At 34.1% G+C, this 19,097-nt stretch overlaps 1 non-coding gene across 1 annotated transcript; it reads left to right on the forward strand.

The window, feature by feature from the left end:
- Nucleotides 1-307: 307 nt before the first annotated feature.
- On the forward strand, nucleotides 308-413 carry LOC121230141 (small nucleolar RNA R71). The gene has a single exon (XR_005928093.1). It is a non-coding gene; the product is annotated as a small nucleolar RNA R71 (small nucleolar RNA).
- The last annotated feature ends 18,684 nt before the right edge of the window (nucleotides 414-19,097 follow it).

Genomic DNA, 19,097 nt, shown 5'->3' on the forward strand with positions numbered 1-19,097 from the left:
ATTCGTCTCACACCTCATTACTGGATGTACCTGAGTAGACCCAAGTAAACCATCAATCTTTTTATTTAGAAGTTCTACCTGGTTTGACAGCATAGTAACCGAATCGATGTTATAAACACCTGCTATTTTAGTTGGCTTAGTTCTCATGACTTGCCACTGATAGTTATTCAGTGACATCTCTTGAATAAATTCGTAAGCCTCTTCAGGTGTTTTGTTGTTGATGGTTCTTCCGGCTGCTGCATCAATCATTTGCCTTGTCGAGGGATTCACACCATTGTAGAATGTTTGAACTTGCAACCATAGGGGTAATCCATGGTGAGGACACCTTCGCAGTAGGTCCTTGTATCTCTCCCATGCATCGTAAAGAGTTTTTAAGTCCATCTGCACAAACGAAGAGATATCATTACGTAATTTGACTGTTTTAGCCGGTGAAAAATATTTTAATAGAAATTTTTCAGTCATTTGTTCCCAAGTAGTAATTGACCCTCGTGGTAGCGAGTTCAACCACTGTTTATCTTTGTTCCTTAATGAAAAAGGGAATAACCGAAGATAAATGGCATCGTCAGAAATACCATTAATTTTAAATGTATCGCAGAATTCCAGGAAATTTGCCAAGTGAGTGTTTGGATCCTCATATTGTAAACCATCAAACTGAACAAATTGCTATATCATTTGAATAGTGGCAGGTTTTAGTTCAAAATTATTCGCGGCAATAGCAGGCCTAACTATACTTGACTCAGTTCCTGTTAAAGTAGGTTTAGCATAATCATACATAGTACGAGGAGCAGGATTCTAATTAACAGCAATTGCAGGAGGTAGCAAATTTTCTTGGTTTTCAACCATCTCCTCGGTTGTTGTTGAAGTATCATCCTCTTGCTTGTTCTCTGTGTATCTTAAACTTCACCTTATTTCTCTTTGGTTTCTACGAACTGTGCGATCGATTTCTTTGTCAAAAAGTAGTGGTCCTGACGGGTTTCTTCTAGTCATAAACTATAAAAAACCTGCCAAGAGAAAGAAAAAGTAAATTAATAAATAATAATAAAAATAAAATGAAAAAATAAATTAATAAATAATAATATTAAAATAAAATTAATTTGCAAGGAAAATTAATGGCTAAAGTAATAAAAATTGTGTGTTCCTAATATCTTAGTTCCCCGGCAATGACGCTAAAAACTTGATCGCGTGACTTTGTGTGATAAGTTTTATAAATTTATAATTAATCGTTCTTGAAACTAACTATTATCGTGATGTAGGCAAGTGTACCTATCGAACAGTAGTATAGTTTTAGCAAAACCGGATTGTCGAACCCAATGGAACTAAAAGTACTAGTAATGATTGTCTTTTTATTATCTAGCCTAAGAATAATGGGGTTTGTTTTAACTAACTAATTAACTAAACTAAGAATTCACAGAAAATAGAATTGCAGAATTACTTTTGGAAAAATGATTGAATTAAAAGAATACCTAAGGAAAAATCCACCTAGACTTCACTTATTATTCTGACTCCGAATCGGACAATTTATTCATTTAACTTGTTCCGCAGAGATCCCTCAGTTATGTTATTATCCCTATTCAAGACTAATAACGTCTAATCCCTAGGTTGAATAATTGAGACTTTTCTCTAATTAACACCCTAGGGTTGCATTAACTCGATCTATGGATCCTCTTATTAGGTTTCACCCTAATCAGGCAAAATCTTGTCACCCTATCTCTAAGCGCGCAATCAACTCCGCTTAATTATGACAAATGTACTCTTAGACAGGGTCTATTCCTCCTCTGAATAAGAGCTTATCTTGAATCAGTATCCTAGGATATCAAAACAAGAATTAAGAACACATAATTAAGAACAAGTTAAATATTTATCATACAATTTAGAAAATAATAACAAGATTCGTCTTAGGTTTCATTCCCCTTAGGTATTAAGGGGACTTAGTTCATAACTAAAAAGGAAAACATCTCAGAAGAATAATGAATACAAAACATAAAGAAAACCCAAAACTCCTAAAGGGAAATTGAGGGGAGATCTTCAGTCTTGATGATGAATCCGGCTTCTGAGATGGATCAATCGGCTTTCTTCGAGTAATTCCTTCCTTCCTTCCTGCGCCTCCCCTTTTTTCTCTTCCTTTAAAGCGTATTTATAGGCTTTAGAATGCCTAAAAACCCTCAAAATTAAAAACCCTCAAAATTAGTCTTTTCCAAATTGGACTCAATTTGGGCTCGGCAGGGACACGCCCGTGTGACACACCCATGTCCGATTATTTCAGGCCATGCTCGAACCTGTTAGAATGGCATAGGCTTGTGTTCTACCCATGTGAGTCATGCTTCAATTCTACCAAATTGGCACGGCCGTGTGGTCTGCCCGTGTGAGGAAGTCCAGGCCGTGTTGATTTTGTACTTTGGCCCATTTTCTCTATTTTTGGCCCGTTTCTCGTTCCTTTCGCTCTCCTATGCTTGCTTAAGTATAAAACATGAAATTAAAGCATTAGGAGCATCAAATTCACCAATTCTAAGGAAAAATCATTCATAAAATGTGTCAAGCATGGGGTAAAAATATGTATAAATTACAGTTTATCATGGTACCAAGTATATTTGGTCATTTGGATAATGTACATATGATGGTATATATATTATGATGCTTGAGTAAAAGTTATGAATATATGTGAATTCGATTGTTTAATGATGTCTTGGATTGTAAATGGAATATGAATTATTTATGTTGGTTTTATAGGTATTTGGCCAAGGTGAGAATTTTGTATAAAATGAAATGTCATGAATGAATATGGTAGTTTGAGACTAAGTATACTCATATTAGTATAGTTCGGTTAAATTTACTATGAGATAGTTATATCATTAGTTTTTTATTTGCTTATAGCTTACTAAGCTATAGTAGCTTATCACGTAAATATTTGTTTTTGTTTTATAGATTTTTAGAAGTCAAGCTACAAGTTCGGGATCGTCTACAAAGCTCATCACACTATCCTCTATTTTGGGTACTTTTATAAGTTAAATTAAAGATTATGGCATGTATAAGCTAAAGTATGTTTTGGAAATGTTAATTTTGGGTTGTGTATAAAGCCATGCGAAAATGGCTAATATGCTATGAAAGTATGTGACGCTTTAGTTACGTTTATATGTGTTATATGTATTGATAATGGTTGATGAATTTGGATGTGGATGATGAATCGGTCAAGGTACATATTGTCCTAAATATGTTAGTTGATTCGACCATGATTCTTGCTAAGATAAAATATACATGTGAAATCGGTTGAGATGTTTGGTTAAGGTGTTACATGTGATTTAGCATAAATGGAAATTCAGTTATGTTCGAACTTGATAAGAGTTTATTTTGATATATTTATTACATGGTATGTAGGTTTTGTGTTTGGATAAATATATTTGTATTTGGTTAGGTGATAAAATATAAATGTTATGTAAGTAAGTTAGTCATGATTTGGCATTTGTATATGTATAAGTATATAATGATTTGGTTTGATGTGTAAATTATGGTTGGTATATATGTATATTAATTCATTTCCATGGAAGGTTATACGCATATGAAATGGTAGGGTAAAATAAAGAAAATGTAACCTTGAACATAGCATGATTTTAGGTATGTTTATATTCGGGTAATGCATTGAAATAAATGACCAAATGAATAGTGAACTTTGTATTGGTAAAACAAAAGGTAATATAAGTTTTATTTGATGCTTATATGTTCAGTTTGGTCACATTGACATTATCATATTTAATTGGTTTTGTGAGTAACTTATTGGTTTGGTTATATTGATATATATACGAATATGCTTAGATGTATTTATATATGTATGTGGTTTGATTAGAAATGTACTTATGAAATAGATGTTTATAAATGGATAAAATAAAATATATTTGACTATTATCTAGAAACTTGAATGATATGATTATTGTTCATATGATTTAGCTATTGGAGTAATAATATTTATGTAATATGATATGATGTTTGTTAGTTGGATCGAATAAGTGATTTAATAAATAAAAAAAATTTTCTTTTGTATGTGATTGTGATTTACATAATTGAATAGATGGTTACTAATCTAGTTTTATAATTATTATAAATAAGTTGGTATAATTTTTATGCATGTTTTGACTTGAATGATTGTATTTAACTGTGTTGTGTTTGGTAACGTCTTGTAACCCTAGTTCGGCGACGGATACGAGTTAGGGGTGTTACAAAGGCCCTTTTAGCAACTGTTAGAACTATAATTGATGTTTGTACAAGTGAACTCACACTTTGTGTGGGTGAGGAAACAACCACTCTTCAAGCTTGTAATTCAAGTAACAAATCAAATATCGAGGGTGATTTTATAAATCGTACTACTAATACTAATCATGTGGTGAAACCTTCTTTGCAGGAAACACGTTCAAAGAACACACCTAAGCCATGTTCGAGTAATGACAAAGGACCCATCTATGAAGAACGAAGGCTACAGGTCGAGGAACTAGATGAGTGGCGGACACAGAAACCGAGATCACACGATAAACCAAAACCATGCCATGACAAGCTAAATATTTCACCAAATCAACTTAAGGTTGGAGACAAAGTACTATTAGATGCAGCAAACCCTCGGATTGCCACCTCTGAACCTAATGGAGAAATCCCTCTTACGGTACTTAGCATTTTACCATACGGCACAGTCGAGGTAATTCATCCCAAATTCGGTACGTGCAAGGTAAATAGTACTCGTCTAAAACCTTATTTTGATAAAATTGATAACAGGGATGAGGAGTGTAAACTCCTCGTACCAACATGACCACACAACAGAGAGGTAAGTCGAGCTTAGACTATAAATAAGCGCTTCTCGGGAGGCAACCCGAGCACTAACAGTGTTAACTTCTTTTAATTTTAGTTTTTAACATCTAATTCATTAACTAAGTCTTTGAACATAGATTGTCCAAATCCACACAGCCAGCACACGGGCGTGCCTTAGGCTGTGATCATACCGTGGGCGGAGACACGGCCGTACGATACAGCCATGTGAAAACAGAGCAAAATTTTTCCCTAACACGAGAGTCGATAAGTTGCCACAGGCGTGCGACATAGCCGTGGTTGAATCTGTCAAAACAACATAGCCGTGCGACACGCCCGTGTCTAGAGGCCATGGTTGAAACTGAGAAAACAACACGGGTGTGCTCGTGGTCAAGACTAATAAAACAACACGGCATCAACATACATACACGGACGTGGGAGAAGTGAACGAAGTAGAACACAGCTGTGCAACACGGTCGTGTGCATCAACACGCCTAAAGAACACGGGCATGGGCCGAATTTCAGATGCACTCAAATTTGAAAATCACGATACACACGGGCTAAAATTAGGGCACACAGGCATGCCCCACGACCGTGTACCCCAATATCTATATAAACGCCTCACTATTCATCATCCCTTTTCCCTAAAACCCCTATCCTAGCCGCTGCAACTTCTTCACACACCCTCACTCCCACGCTTGTGGCTGGCCGACAACTCTCCCCAAATGACTAACTCCTCCCTCCACCAAGAACTATTGCGTTTGTCTATTCTTTCCTCCCTATTACCTTCATTTCTTTCACTAATCTTATGCTATTTCTTTATTTATTTGGATAATTTTTTATTAATATTCATAGTTCTCACTACAGTCATGCTTATGCTTGTTATTCTTTTCCATTTTAGTCAATACATTGTGATACATTCATTCTTTCTTGTGTTTCCATAGATTTCATGCCATAGTCCATATTCCCATATCCAGTCACTAGGTATTTAGTTGACACTATTCTAATATTCCGAATGATAATAATGATTTGATATTTCTATTTAGTCAGTAACACCTATGAGGTATTTCCATTTAGTTCTAATGTGCTTGTATACCTTTTCCGTGCTATTCTTAGGGATTATTTTCATAACTTCGCCTTTTCATTGCAAATACAATGACGAACCCAGAAGTTAAAAAGACTGTCGTCCCCGCCTCAAATAAATGAAAAGGAGCAGCATCTTCCTCGGGTCCCACTGCCGAAATCAGGCATCCATTCCTCCAGTTTCCCTCGGGACCACAGGAGGAACTTTTTCAGATACTATGGGCCCGACCCCTAAGTATGGGTCGCTGCATTGATTGGGCAGCAATTGAACAAATCCAACTAGCTGATGCGATCCGAGGCCTTCTGACGACTGACCCATGGGGGCTCTTTTTCAAGATCATCGAGCCGATGTACCTCGAACTCACACTCAAACTCTACTCGACCTTCCATCTTCAAGTAGTTATGACAAAGTTCAATGATCCCAGAATGGTCCAGTTCCGTCTCGGCAGTTTAGTCTGCCAGTTGAGCGTACCTGAGTTCGGCGTCACTTTGGGGCTCTATACGAAAGAGTTCATGGACGATGATGATTTTGACACCCTCCATCGCCACATCCACTTGTCTCCCTCTAACTGCTGGAGGGCCTTCGTTCCTGCTTCAGCCACCTATGACCCCAACCGCTCTAAGGCATTGGCCCTTGCCCCATCCTTGAGGTACTTACACGCTATCTTGGCCCACACTCTGACAGGGCGGTGAGAGAGCACCGGCATCATCAACACTCACAACGCCTACTTTTATGGAGTATGGTGAACGGGCACATCTTCGACCTTGCCTATTTCATTGGCCTCGCCATTTGCCATCAGACGGAGCCGCATAAGAAGGGAGTCATATCCATCAACCCTTATGTGACTCACCTGGCGCGGTATTTTGGCCTCCTCAACACGACGGTGAAAGCATCTTCCCTCAACCTTATTGGTCAGATATCCCCACTGGGCATCTCGAGTATGCTACATATGAGGATGATCGAGCGACGACGTGGAGTTGACCCTCCCCAGTACCACCTGGTCCAGCCCATCGAGGAGGAGGACCCAGAGGACATTACTGATGATGTCCCTCCACGTCATGAGGACTCACCGTCTCAGCCACCACCCATTCGTCGTCTAGTTCATGCGGCGGCTTCATACTCTGACATCTCTGAGCGCCTTACTCGATTTGAGTAGCAGTGTTTCTAGTGCTTTGATCACGTTGATGCTACTCTACATCAGATTTGTCAACACCTTCACATCTCTTCGCCACCACCACCTCACGATCCATCCGGCGATGACGATGTTTAAAGACTTTTTATTTATTATTTTTATTTTCACTTTTATCTTTATTTATCTTCTTAAAGTACTTTTTATTTTACTTCCATTTAATACTATTCCATCTTTAGGTTTTATAATTAATATTAGATAATTTATGTTTTCAGCTATTTCTTTACGAGTAATTATGCTTCTTTATATTTTCTAAAGAGTTAGTGATTTTATCGCAGTTATAAAGAGCTCCAAAGCTCACTATTATTTAAGAAATTGCAACTCCACTGGAAAAGGTTCTCCACGACTGCCATGTCCTGCTCGACCACGACCATAGCTACTACCAGATATAATATTCTTTTGGCACCGGACTAATGGACTAACGAACCTCTACCACCATCGGAGTATCCTCCTCCACTCTCATCATTGCCTTGGCCGATTATTCTCAATAACTCCAATTCAAGGAATTCATCCACAAATTCAGGAAGTTTCACTTCTCTTCCTCTCTTATATCTATATTTTTCAGTAATACTATCTTTGTACATTGAGGACAATGTACATCATAAGTGTGGGGGGTTATTTATATCAGAAAAATCCCTGAATTTTGTCTTATTCTCACGTGAATCACTCATATCACTATTAGAATGAATCTTGATTAATTTATTATTTTTATTGATATGTCTTGAATTAAAACATAGGCATTTATGCATTGACTATTTAAACTTTAAAGGAATTAAGGAATCAAGCATGAAAAGTTGATTCTTGAAAATTAAAAAAATTTTAGGTTGTTTCCCCAAGTTTAGGTATTATCTTAAGTTGAAATTCACAGGTTAAACAACAAAAAGCCATAACTTTTGTGAGATCTTGAGCCCTTAGAGCATATATTATTTCTTTCATGCTCACTTTTATTGTTGCTTTGAGTGCGTCAATATCTAATCGTTATTCTAGAACTTGCTTGATTAAGCATGTCAAGACCATACCTTTGATTTGATTTGTTGAGATGATAAAGGCATCTAGGTTTAACCCACTCACTCCATAAAAGCTACCTCCATAATTAATCCTTAGTAAACCCCCTTTAGCCTAACAAGCCATTAATTGATTTACCCTCAATATTAACCCATAACTCATTATTGTTGGAATACCCTAAATTAATTTGATCCCTGTTTTTATCAAGATTTGATTTGAATAAATTGCTTACCTATGTTTTATTTTTGATAGCTAGCCTATGTTACTTGACATGTTCTTAAAAAAAATACATACATACATACATACATATTAGTAGTACTTTTTTGTTTTTTGAGCCTAAGTATTTAATTCCATATCTATGAAGAAAAGCTCAATTAGGAATGTAAATTATCAATTGTAGTGTTTTTCTAGTTAAGTAATTTTTCAATTCAATCTCGATTCTAACCTTCTTTTTCAGCTTGTGACCACACCCCCTAACCAAAGCCAAGTTACAACCCTCTAAAAGACCTTTTGATTGATGTATCATCTCAATATATAGTGGTGGATATTTGATTTTCACGCAAGCCTATGGTAATAACTTTTCATATTGACTGTTGAGTGCTAAATTTCTTGTCCTTAAACACCTCGAGTGATTTGAGTGAATATTAAGTGAGGATGTGAAACTCTGTGATATTTTGAATCAAAGGTGATTACTTAGATAAGGGGTGACACCTATGTTTTCGTAATAAAATGCTCAACTTAGAATGCTTGAAACTTTGATGTTCTTCGAGTTCAATTTTCAATGTGTGACTACTTATGGATTATTTTGAGAGACTATTGATGAGAATTATAAGTTGAGAAGAATTTATTTTGATTGTGAGTTGAGGATTTTACTTGAGGACAAGCAAACGCTTAAGTATGGGGGTATTTGATAAACCATAATTTATACATATTTTTGCCCTATGCAGAGCATATTTTTGGATGAATTATCCTTAGATTTGGTGAAATTTGATGCTCCTAATCCTTTAATTTCATATTTTATACTTAGGTGAGCATAGGAGAGTAAAAAGAGTGAGAAACGGGTCGAAAACGAAGAAAATGGACCAACATGTGAAATCAACACGGCCTGGACTTTCGTACACGGGCAGACCACACGCCCGTGTCTATCTAATAGCCTTGAACACGGATTAAAGAAATCAAACATGGGCGTGTCACACGGTCATGTCCATGTCAAGCCCAAGTTTAGTCCTATTCGGAAAAGGCCACTCTTGAGGGCTTTTAGGAATTCTAAAGCCTATTTAAACACACGAGAGGAGGATTAAAGGGGACACACGGAGTAGGAGGCAAGGAATTACTCAAGGAAAGCCAATTGATCCATCTCAGAAGCCAGATTCATCTTCAAGACTGGAGATCTCCCTTCAATTCCCTTCAAAAGTTCTTGTGTTTTCTTTATGTTTTGTTATCATTATTCTTTTGAGATATTTTCTTTCATAAATATGAACTGAACCCCTAAATACCTAAAGGGAATGAAACCTAAGACGGATCTTGTTATTATTATATGAATTATATAATAAATATTTGACCTATTCTTAATTATGAGTCCTTAATTCTTGCTTTAATATTCCAGGATATTGATGCAAGTGTTGATGTGCTTATTCAGAGGAGCAAGAGTCCCTATCTAAGAGTAGATCTAACATAATTAAGCGGATTTGATTGCACGCCTAGAGATAAGGTGACATAATTTTGCCGGATTAGGGTGAAACCTAATAAGGGAATCCATAGATCGAGTTAATGCAACACTGGGGGTTTTAATTAAAAAGAGAATTCAATTAATCAAGCTACGGTTAGATGTTGTTAGTCTTGAAAGAGATAATAATATAACTTAGGGATTTCTACGGATCAAGTCAAGTGAATAAATCGTCTGATTCAGAGTCAATAACAAGTGAAGTCTAAGTGGATTTTTCCCTTAGTAGTGTCCAAATCATTCAGTTTTCCCAAAATTTATTTCCCCAATTTACTTCCTGTGCATTCTTAGTTTAGTAATTAGTTTAGATAAAACAAACCCCTTTATTTTTAGGCTAGATAATAAAAAGAAAGTTAATACTAGTACTTTTAGTTCCTTTGGGTTAGACATCCTGGTCTTGCCATAAGCTATACTACTGTTCGATAAGGTGCGGTTGCCTTTGTCATGATAATAGTTAGTTTTCGAGAATGGACATTCATAAATTATAAAACTTATTACGATTCATATCACATCACCCAGTAACTTGATTTAGCTTATTCTAGTAAGAATTTTACCTAGGGTTCATATTTGGAAAAATACCCATAGGTGAAATATGTTTATTTTGATGTTTTATGGTAGAATATGAAGCTTGAAATTATGTTAAATGACTTGCGCTAAGCGATTTTGAACGAAAACGAGTAAAACGACATAATCGGTAAAAATATCTAATGGTCATAAGTACATGTTAGAGTGGTAATTTGATGTTGGTGTAGGTAAATAAATGATCAGCAAGTCATAAAACATAATAATTAGGGATAAAGTTTCATTTTCGAGCCTTGGGGAAAAAGTGTAAATATGCAAAAGTTTAGGGGCAAAATCATATTTTTGCCAAAGTTAGAGTTAAGGAGTGTTTTGATAAATGTGAATATTAAATAAGTTAAATTTGCTATTATAGATCAAGAAGAATGAAATTCAGGGTTAGACTGAGGAAAGAAAAAGGTTGAGGACTAAATCAAAATATTTGATCGTATTTTGTTTCGACGTAAGTTTGTGGTAAATGAATGCAATGTTTTATTATTTATAATTAATGATGTTATTTTTTAGTATCTATATATTTATTTTGTAAATTTATTCCTTGATGATTCAAGCAAGAAATGATGGAGAAATGATACTTAAAAGTCCCGGTTGAACCTTAAGAATGTGTAGGATACAAATGTCATGACATTAGGGTTTAAAAATACCAAGGAAGACCATGCCAAGGCATGGAATTGGTAAGTTTTACAAGGCAAGGAAATCATGTAAGACCATGTCAAGACATGGCATTGATAAACTACGATAAGACAAAGATCCCATGTAAGACCATGCCAAGTCATGGCAATGGTGAGTTCATAAGGCAAGGATACCATGTAAGACCATGTCAAGACATGGCAATGGTAAGTTTAAAAAGGAAAGGTACCCGTGTATCCTTAGTATTCCAAGTGGTTCAACGGAAAATTTAAAGAGTGTACCAAAGGGAAGGTAAGATAAGTCCATGTTCGAAAGGTTCAGGTTATCTTGATAATTCATTTAGATTGTTGTTATTTATTTACATGCAAACTTACTAAGCTTTATGCTTACTCCCTTTTTTTTCTCTCTTTTTTATAGTATCTCAAAGCCAACTCAAAAAATCGAAAGGACGTCGGAGATCGCCTCACACTATCAATGAGTTATCTTGGTATTTTGTGACTAGAAATACTTTAAGTTATGGCATGTAAAAGGACTTGGCTATTTTGTGTGTGTATGTCCTTATGATATGATTAAAGAATGGCATGTGAATACTTGGTAATGATTAGCTTATGATATAGCTAAATAAGAACATGTTTTGGTATTATGTATGCCTAAATGAGGTTTGATGCAAAGAAACTATGAAAGAGTAAGAGTTGGCCATGGAACAGTTAGGAAACAGCAGCAGTGTCATGATTTTGAAAAATCACTAAAAATTGTAGAAATGGAATTAAATGGCGAATGAGATAAAGAAACATAGCAAGCAAAGGAAGTCTATATTCTGAGATATTTAAATTTTTGTAAGACTGGTTCAGAGTGACTTTGTGATCCCCTGTTCCAACTTTAGAAAATCACTAGAAATTTTAAAAAAAGAATTATAAGTCATAATTTATATGTGTAGGTTCCTTAGTGAGTTTATTTTCATTAGAAACAAATGGAAACATTATCTGAATTCTGTATAATGAGATAATCAATTTTTAGTGAAGAGAGGTCAAGTCCGCTAAATTGCAAAATAGGGGAAACTTTAATGAATAAACTGTACTAATTGGCCAAACCAAAAATTTTGAAAACACTATGGTAATAATATATATGAGTCTAGTTTTAGGGAAAATTTATGGATTTAAATTTCGAGTTTCGTAACTCGAGTTATAATTAATTTAGTGACTATTACGCAGATGGACAGTTTTATTATGAATAGTGAAATAAATTGTTTTGATTTGTGTAAGTAATTGAAATTTTTTTAATTTTCCCGGTTCGGTCCCGAACCATTCTAATTGCATGTTTTATGGCCTCAAAGGCCCTTTTTAGGGATTTATTGGATGAATGCGAGGGAATTAATTTTTTTTAAAAAAAATTATGCCCCGAACAAGTAAGATAAGTCTGGTAACACCTCGTGCTCAACTCCGGCGATGGTCTTGGGTAAGGGGTGTTACATGTTCATTATTTTTCTTTGTGACCGAATATGAAAACATAAAGAAAAGAAAAGGAAGCTTAGGTTTCGGCCATGCTTGATCTTGATTAAGGCATGTAACTAGCCCGATTTTTGATAATTTTTTACTTTTTTGAGATTGTTGCTAAGTTATCTACAAGACCCATGCTTGAATTTTTTATTTTGGTGAATATTTTGAGTTATGCCATTGTTGAAAGCTTGTGATTTTTTTTGTTTGATGATGAAATATGAAAGATATGTTTTGTGTTAACATGTTTTGTATTAGAGTTTTTGATGATTTTGAGTAATTTGGACTAAATTACAAAAATGATAAATTGAGGGACTAAAATGTGAAATAAATGAAATATCTAGACTTGTATGAACACTAGGAACATTCGGCCTAACATGGGTGTAGTGAAATTTTGCATATTTTGTGTTTTGTGTAATAGGGACTAAATTGTAAAAAGTGTAAAATGTCAGGGTAAAATAGTAATTTTCATATTTATGTGTTTTTGGACTAAATTGAATGAAAATATGTTTGAACAAGTTTAATTTGAATATGTTTAGATTAAGAACCAAAGAAATCAGATTTGGATTGGGAGACAACTAAAGTTGTCGACTAGTCGTCCCGCTCTGTTTTACATCGTCCAAGGTAAGTTTATAAGCGAGTTGATGTTGTCAATTTTAATTAAATGCAAATTATACATGTTGAAATTAAATATGTGAATATATATACCTAATAGTCGTATGTGTTCAAGTTTGGCATCCATGATTATAAATTCTTTTCGACCAAGTTACTACGTCCAAAAGCCTCGTATGAACCTTATGAATAGCTGGAATACATATGTCATGATATAGGATTCCGATATCTGATGAGTGAGTAAGACGATGGCATCGATATATGTGTGTGAGTAAGACCACGTTTTATACGTTGGCATCGATATGTGACTTCGATATATGTGTGCGAGTAGGACCCTGTCTGGAACAGTGTCATCAATATGCGATTACATGTAAGACCACGTCTTAGATGTTGGCATTGTACAATATGTGTGATTATCTGAGTGTCCTATCCAATTCCAAATGGTTCATCAGGAAACGACAGGTTGTGATCGAATGTGCAAAAAAAAACTAAAATGATCAGGTATGAATTGATTTATTACCTACTTGAAATTAGGTAAGTAAGTTACTAATATGAACATGTGTGCCATGTGAAGTATATTTGGCCTTTGTTATGTATGTGCATATGATGTTATATTTTGATTCACGAGTATATGTATATGTGTTCACATAATGATATTTAGCTTTGAAATTGAAAGATATTTTGCTTATATATATGTGTCTGTGTGTGTGTGTGTATTCGGCCATATAATGTAAATATGTATGTGATTGTTATCCTTTGATTTATGAATATATGCACAAAGTGTATATGTACTAGCTATGATAAAGATATTTTGGCTTGGAAATCGAATGATAGTTTATCAGAATATGTATATGTACATTCGGCCATGAACAGTTTATATGTGAAAGTATATATAAAATACATGAAATTGTAAGCTTAAGATTTAAAGTAATTATGATAGTAAAATTTGGTTTAGTTTAAAAGATTTGATTATGTCATTTAGGTGTTTACTTGCTTATGACTTACTAAGCTATGGAAGCTTACTCTGTGTGTGTTCATGTTTAGCTTTGTTTCATAGATTTTGGATTCAAGTTGCGAGCTCGGGAATCGTCAGAGAAGCTTATCACACTATCGACTGTCTTTGGTATCTTTATAAGTGAATTTTCGAATCTATGGCATGTATAGCTGGATTATGCTTCGAAATTTTGAATTATGGTTACATGTAATCTAAGTCATGCGAAAATGGCTTAACTTTTATGTTTGAATTTGGTTATGTTGCTTATGGATTATGTACATCATGGTTATAATGTTACATGCTATGAATGTATAGTATTTGCTGTAGGTATTATATGCTTTGAAATGGTTAATGATTATGGATGAAAATGTGGTTGATTCGGCTATGGTATGCATAGGTAAAGGTATATGTAAATTTGATTGTTGTATTTGGTCAATGTGTTAAATGTGATTTGGTATTAAAGGTTGTTTGATTATATCCGAACATGATATAAGTTTGATATGTTTATTACATGGAATGTAAGATTCATGCTTTGAACATATGTTTACATTTGGTTATTGATTTATTCTTATAAAGCATAAATTGTAACATGAATTGATTTGGAAGTTAGTATAATGTACTTGCGAACTTGGTTATATGGTGAAAATATGTGAAAGGGTTATAGACATCTTGGTGATTCGGCACCTGCATGCATATATGTATATAGTTTTTGCACAAGAAGAAATGGTATGACATATTTATTAACTCAAGATATATATGTATATTGATAAAAGGAGGTATTTTGGTTATGGAGTAAATGATGTTTGTGTTCGAGTTATAATATGTAATGCATTAATTAGTAAAATGAATGTTATTCATTTGTGGTACATTAGGATATGCTTATGTTATAAAATAATGATATGTTTGATTACATGGATTTGATAATTATTTGAAAATCGATTAATATGTATAAGTAAATTTTGGTTGCCAAATAGACATGAGCTGAATATGATATGTATCGTTTTCAATGACTCATTAATGGAACATTTTGAATAATTTATTTGAGTGGTTCAATTGGTTAAGTTGATGATATATTTTGGCATATGCTAAATGGATTATTACTTACATGTATTTATGATATACAAGTGTTGTATTTAGGTAAACAAATGCTATAATGGAATATATCATTTTTATAAGATGGGATGATATGTGTTTGCTTACTAATTAGTAAGTGTATAAAAATAGTAAGATAATAGATATTTTATATTTAAATTATCTGAGTGCCATAATTGTTATAGTATAATGTATGATTGTTATGTAAATGACATATATTTGATTATGAATTTAACATCCGATTTTCATGATTCTTTGTTGTATTGATTAAATAAAATCTTGGTAATTATATGAATTATAGGATGGAAGCATGTTAGTTGCTTTTAAAAAAATAATTATTACTAGAGGATTAACTTTGAAATGAAAGTCTGTTCTGAATTGTTTTATGATCGGTAATGCCTCGTAACCCCATTCCGGCAATGGGTGTGGGTTAGGGGTTTACACCCTGGGGTACCCTTCGAATTTAAGTTAGTATACCCTACAGGTTTGACACGATCTAGACACATGGGGGTGTCTATTGGTCGTGTGTGGCACACGGGCTGGCACATGGGCGTGTGGCTGGCCGTGTGACCCAAGTCAGTAATGTAATAGCCCGATTTTAGGTTTAGTCGGAACAGTGGTTTCGGGACCACAAATCCGACGAAAAAAAAAATGTAATGGCTTGAATTTTCAGAGGTGTCAGAACGGTGATTCGAGATCACTAAATTCGACAAATGGGTAGAAAATATTATTAATTTAGTAAGTATAAGTTAAATATGAAGTTAGGAAAATTTTTGAAATAGTGAATAGTGCACTAGAAATAAATATTAAAATAATTAGAATCGAAATGAGGTATCAAGACCTCGGGGATTTTAAACTGAGCCATAAATATTTTTATAAATATTTATGGAGTGTTAAAAAGTTAGTATTAAAGTTTCGTTAAGAAATTTTAAAGTTCCGATAATTAATTGAACAAAAAGGACTAACTTGTAACAAATGCAAAATTTTGGGAAATGATAAATAGCTTAAATGATAAAAGGAAGAGGGCTTAAAAGGCAAATAGACCCAAGGTCTATTTGGGCTGGACGGCAGAGGCATGAAATCAGCAAGAAAGTAAGGAGAATTAAGGGCAAAATTGGAAAATTGCAAAATTTGCTTAATAAAGTTAGGACCCAAGTGGAATTATCTAGATCTCTCTTCATTTTTCTGAATTCTCATCAGCTAAAACACCATGGAAGGGCTTCTTCAAGCTGGTTCTTCATATTTTTATTACAAGTAAGTTCAATTCTTGACTATTTCTTGAAATTTTTGTATTTTTATGACTTTTACAACTAGGCCCACTTGTTAAATCCATTAGTTTTTGATTTTATGAAAGAAGTTGAAAGTTGATATGAATATGTGCTGGAAGTATATGATGATTTAGCATGAAATTAGAGCTTTAAATTGTTCATATGCTGATTTTATTGAAAGAATTGAATAGAAAGTGAATGTTTGGGACCTAATAGTAAAAGAGTTTGAAGATAGAGTTATATGTGAAAATTCTGAATTTCAATAGTTGTGTAACAACTTATAATGTCTAGTAAAGTACTAATTGAGAAAATTAGATTAATTGAGGGGTTAATTGAGAAAGGACCGAATTGTATAAACTGTGAAATTTGGGGTAAAATGGAAATCAACATTTTGCACTAAAGCAGTTTTGGACAGCAGCAGTAGTGTAACTTTGAAAAATCACCAAAAATTGTAGAGATTGAATTAGAGGATGAATAAAATATGAAACTAAAGCTTATTGAGTCTAGTTTCTTATAAAAGAAATGATGTGAGCAATGGAATTGTAAATCATGAGATATAATAGATTTTGTGAGACAAGGTCAGAATGAATTCGGGTTCCCCTGTTCTGACTTTGGAAAATCATTAAAAATTGTACAAAATGATTATGAGTTATAGTTTATATGGTTAGAATCCTTAATGAGTCTATTTTTAGAATAAACAAGCTAAAACATCATCCAAATTTTGTACAATGAGATAATTAATTTTTAGTGAAGAGTGGTCGGAACTGTCAGACAGCGAAACAGGGGAAACTTTAAAGAATGAACTGTACTATTTGGCTGAACCAAAAATTATGAAAATTTTATGGTATGAAGATATGTGAGTCTAGTTTCAGGTAAAATTAACGGATCTTAATTTGGAGCTCTGTAGCTCCGGATAAAAATAATTTAGTGACTCTGACTCGGATAAACAGCTTTGAATATACATGTTAGTAAATATTGAAATTATGGTTAATGTTGTTTAAGTGTGTTATACACATTAAGGATGTGGAATGGAGAGGAGGAGGAGGAAAATTGGGAAATATATGAATGATTCGTGTATAAATGGTCATATGTTTGATTATAACTCATAAACGATGAAATATGAATGATGCTTATTTTTGTGCATTATTGGTCATGGTTTAAGCTCATGTGTGAAAATAAAGTTTCATAGTATGTGTGTATGGTATATTCAGTATATGATTTGGCATGAAATAATACCATGAATGGTTTATGAATTAACACATGTTGGTAAGCCTGATATATGAATAAATGATCAAATTGAGCGGAACGCCGGATTTGAGTACTTCTGATCAAGTGACAAAGTGATAAGTGGTAGCTTTAGCTACACTTATCTGATCAAGTGACAAGTGGAAAGTGATAAGTAATAGCTTCGGCTATACTTATCTGATCAAGTGACAAAGTGATAAGTGATAACTTCGGCTACACTTATCTGATCAAGTGACAAGTGAAAAGTGATAAGTGATAGCTTCGGCTATACTTATCTGATCAAGAGACAAAGTGATAAGTGATAGCTTTAGCTACACTTATCTGATCAAGAGACAAAGTGATAAGTGGCTACACTTATCTGATCAAGAAACAAAGTGATAAGTGGCTACACTTATCTGATCAAGAAACAAAGTGATAGGTGGCTACACTTATCTGATCAGGGACAAGTGATAAGTGATCATACGTAAGACCATAGTTATACTATGGCAAAGTGAAAGTGAAGTACTCAATTTTTCGTGTTCCCTAATTTGATTAAGGATGGTAAGTAACAAATGGGCCCAAAAGAATTAAAGTAAATGGATAAGTGGTAGTGTATTTATATCAGGACGATGTTGTTATTCAAACTAAAGTGATATTTTCATTGCTAAATTGAGAATTTCATAAATGTGTTATTGAATGGTATAATCAATAAACATTGAGTTAAATGGTAAATACGTATTAGTTTTGAATTTGATGTCATTGAATTGTACGTGAATTAAATGGAAATTGCTAGTGATATGATTTAAATTATGAGCATGAGAAATTGCGAATTGAATGAAATGGAAATGAAGCATTAAATTGCATGAGTATGTATCGGGTCTCGCAGACCCTAATTATTATGATTATAATATTTTGAGGATATATTGTGAAAAGTTATAGAAACATGTTAATTATTTTGAAAGTTTTAATTTTGATGAAATTTTATAACTCGGTTAAATACGTTTACAAGTGTATGTGTTTTGGTAATGCCTCGTACCCTATTCCGGTGTTGGATACGGGTAAGGGGTATTACAAGTAACCCCTCCAGTTTTCTCACAGCCATGGCACATGGGCGTGTCATCAGCCGTGTGGTGCAAGTCAGTAAGTATGCCCTGTTTTGGCAGGTCTGTGACACGAGCGTGTCTGGTGGCCGTGTAAGGCACACGGCTTGTTCACACAGGCATGTGACCTGTGAATGATTGAAAATTTTATAAGTTCCCCAAAGTTTGCAAATGCAATCGGTTTAGTCTCGAACCACTTTTAAGCATGTTTTAAGGTCTCATAGGACCTTATAAGGGACATTGTGGATAAGTTGAATGGATATTGATTATGAATGTATAAATGTATATGAATGATGTGTATTATCTGGTAATGCCTCGTAAC

Source organism: Gossypium hirsutum, chromosome A05 (genome assembly GCF_007990345.1).
Source record: "Gossypium hirsutum isolate 1008001.06 chromosome A05, Gossypium_hirsutum_v2.1, whole genome shotgun sequence".
NCBI classification, from domain to species: domain Eukaryota; kingdom Viridiplantae; phylum Streptophyta; class Magnoliopsida; order Malvales; family Malvaceae; genus Gossypium; species Gossypium hirsutum.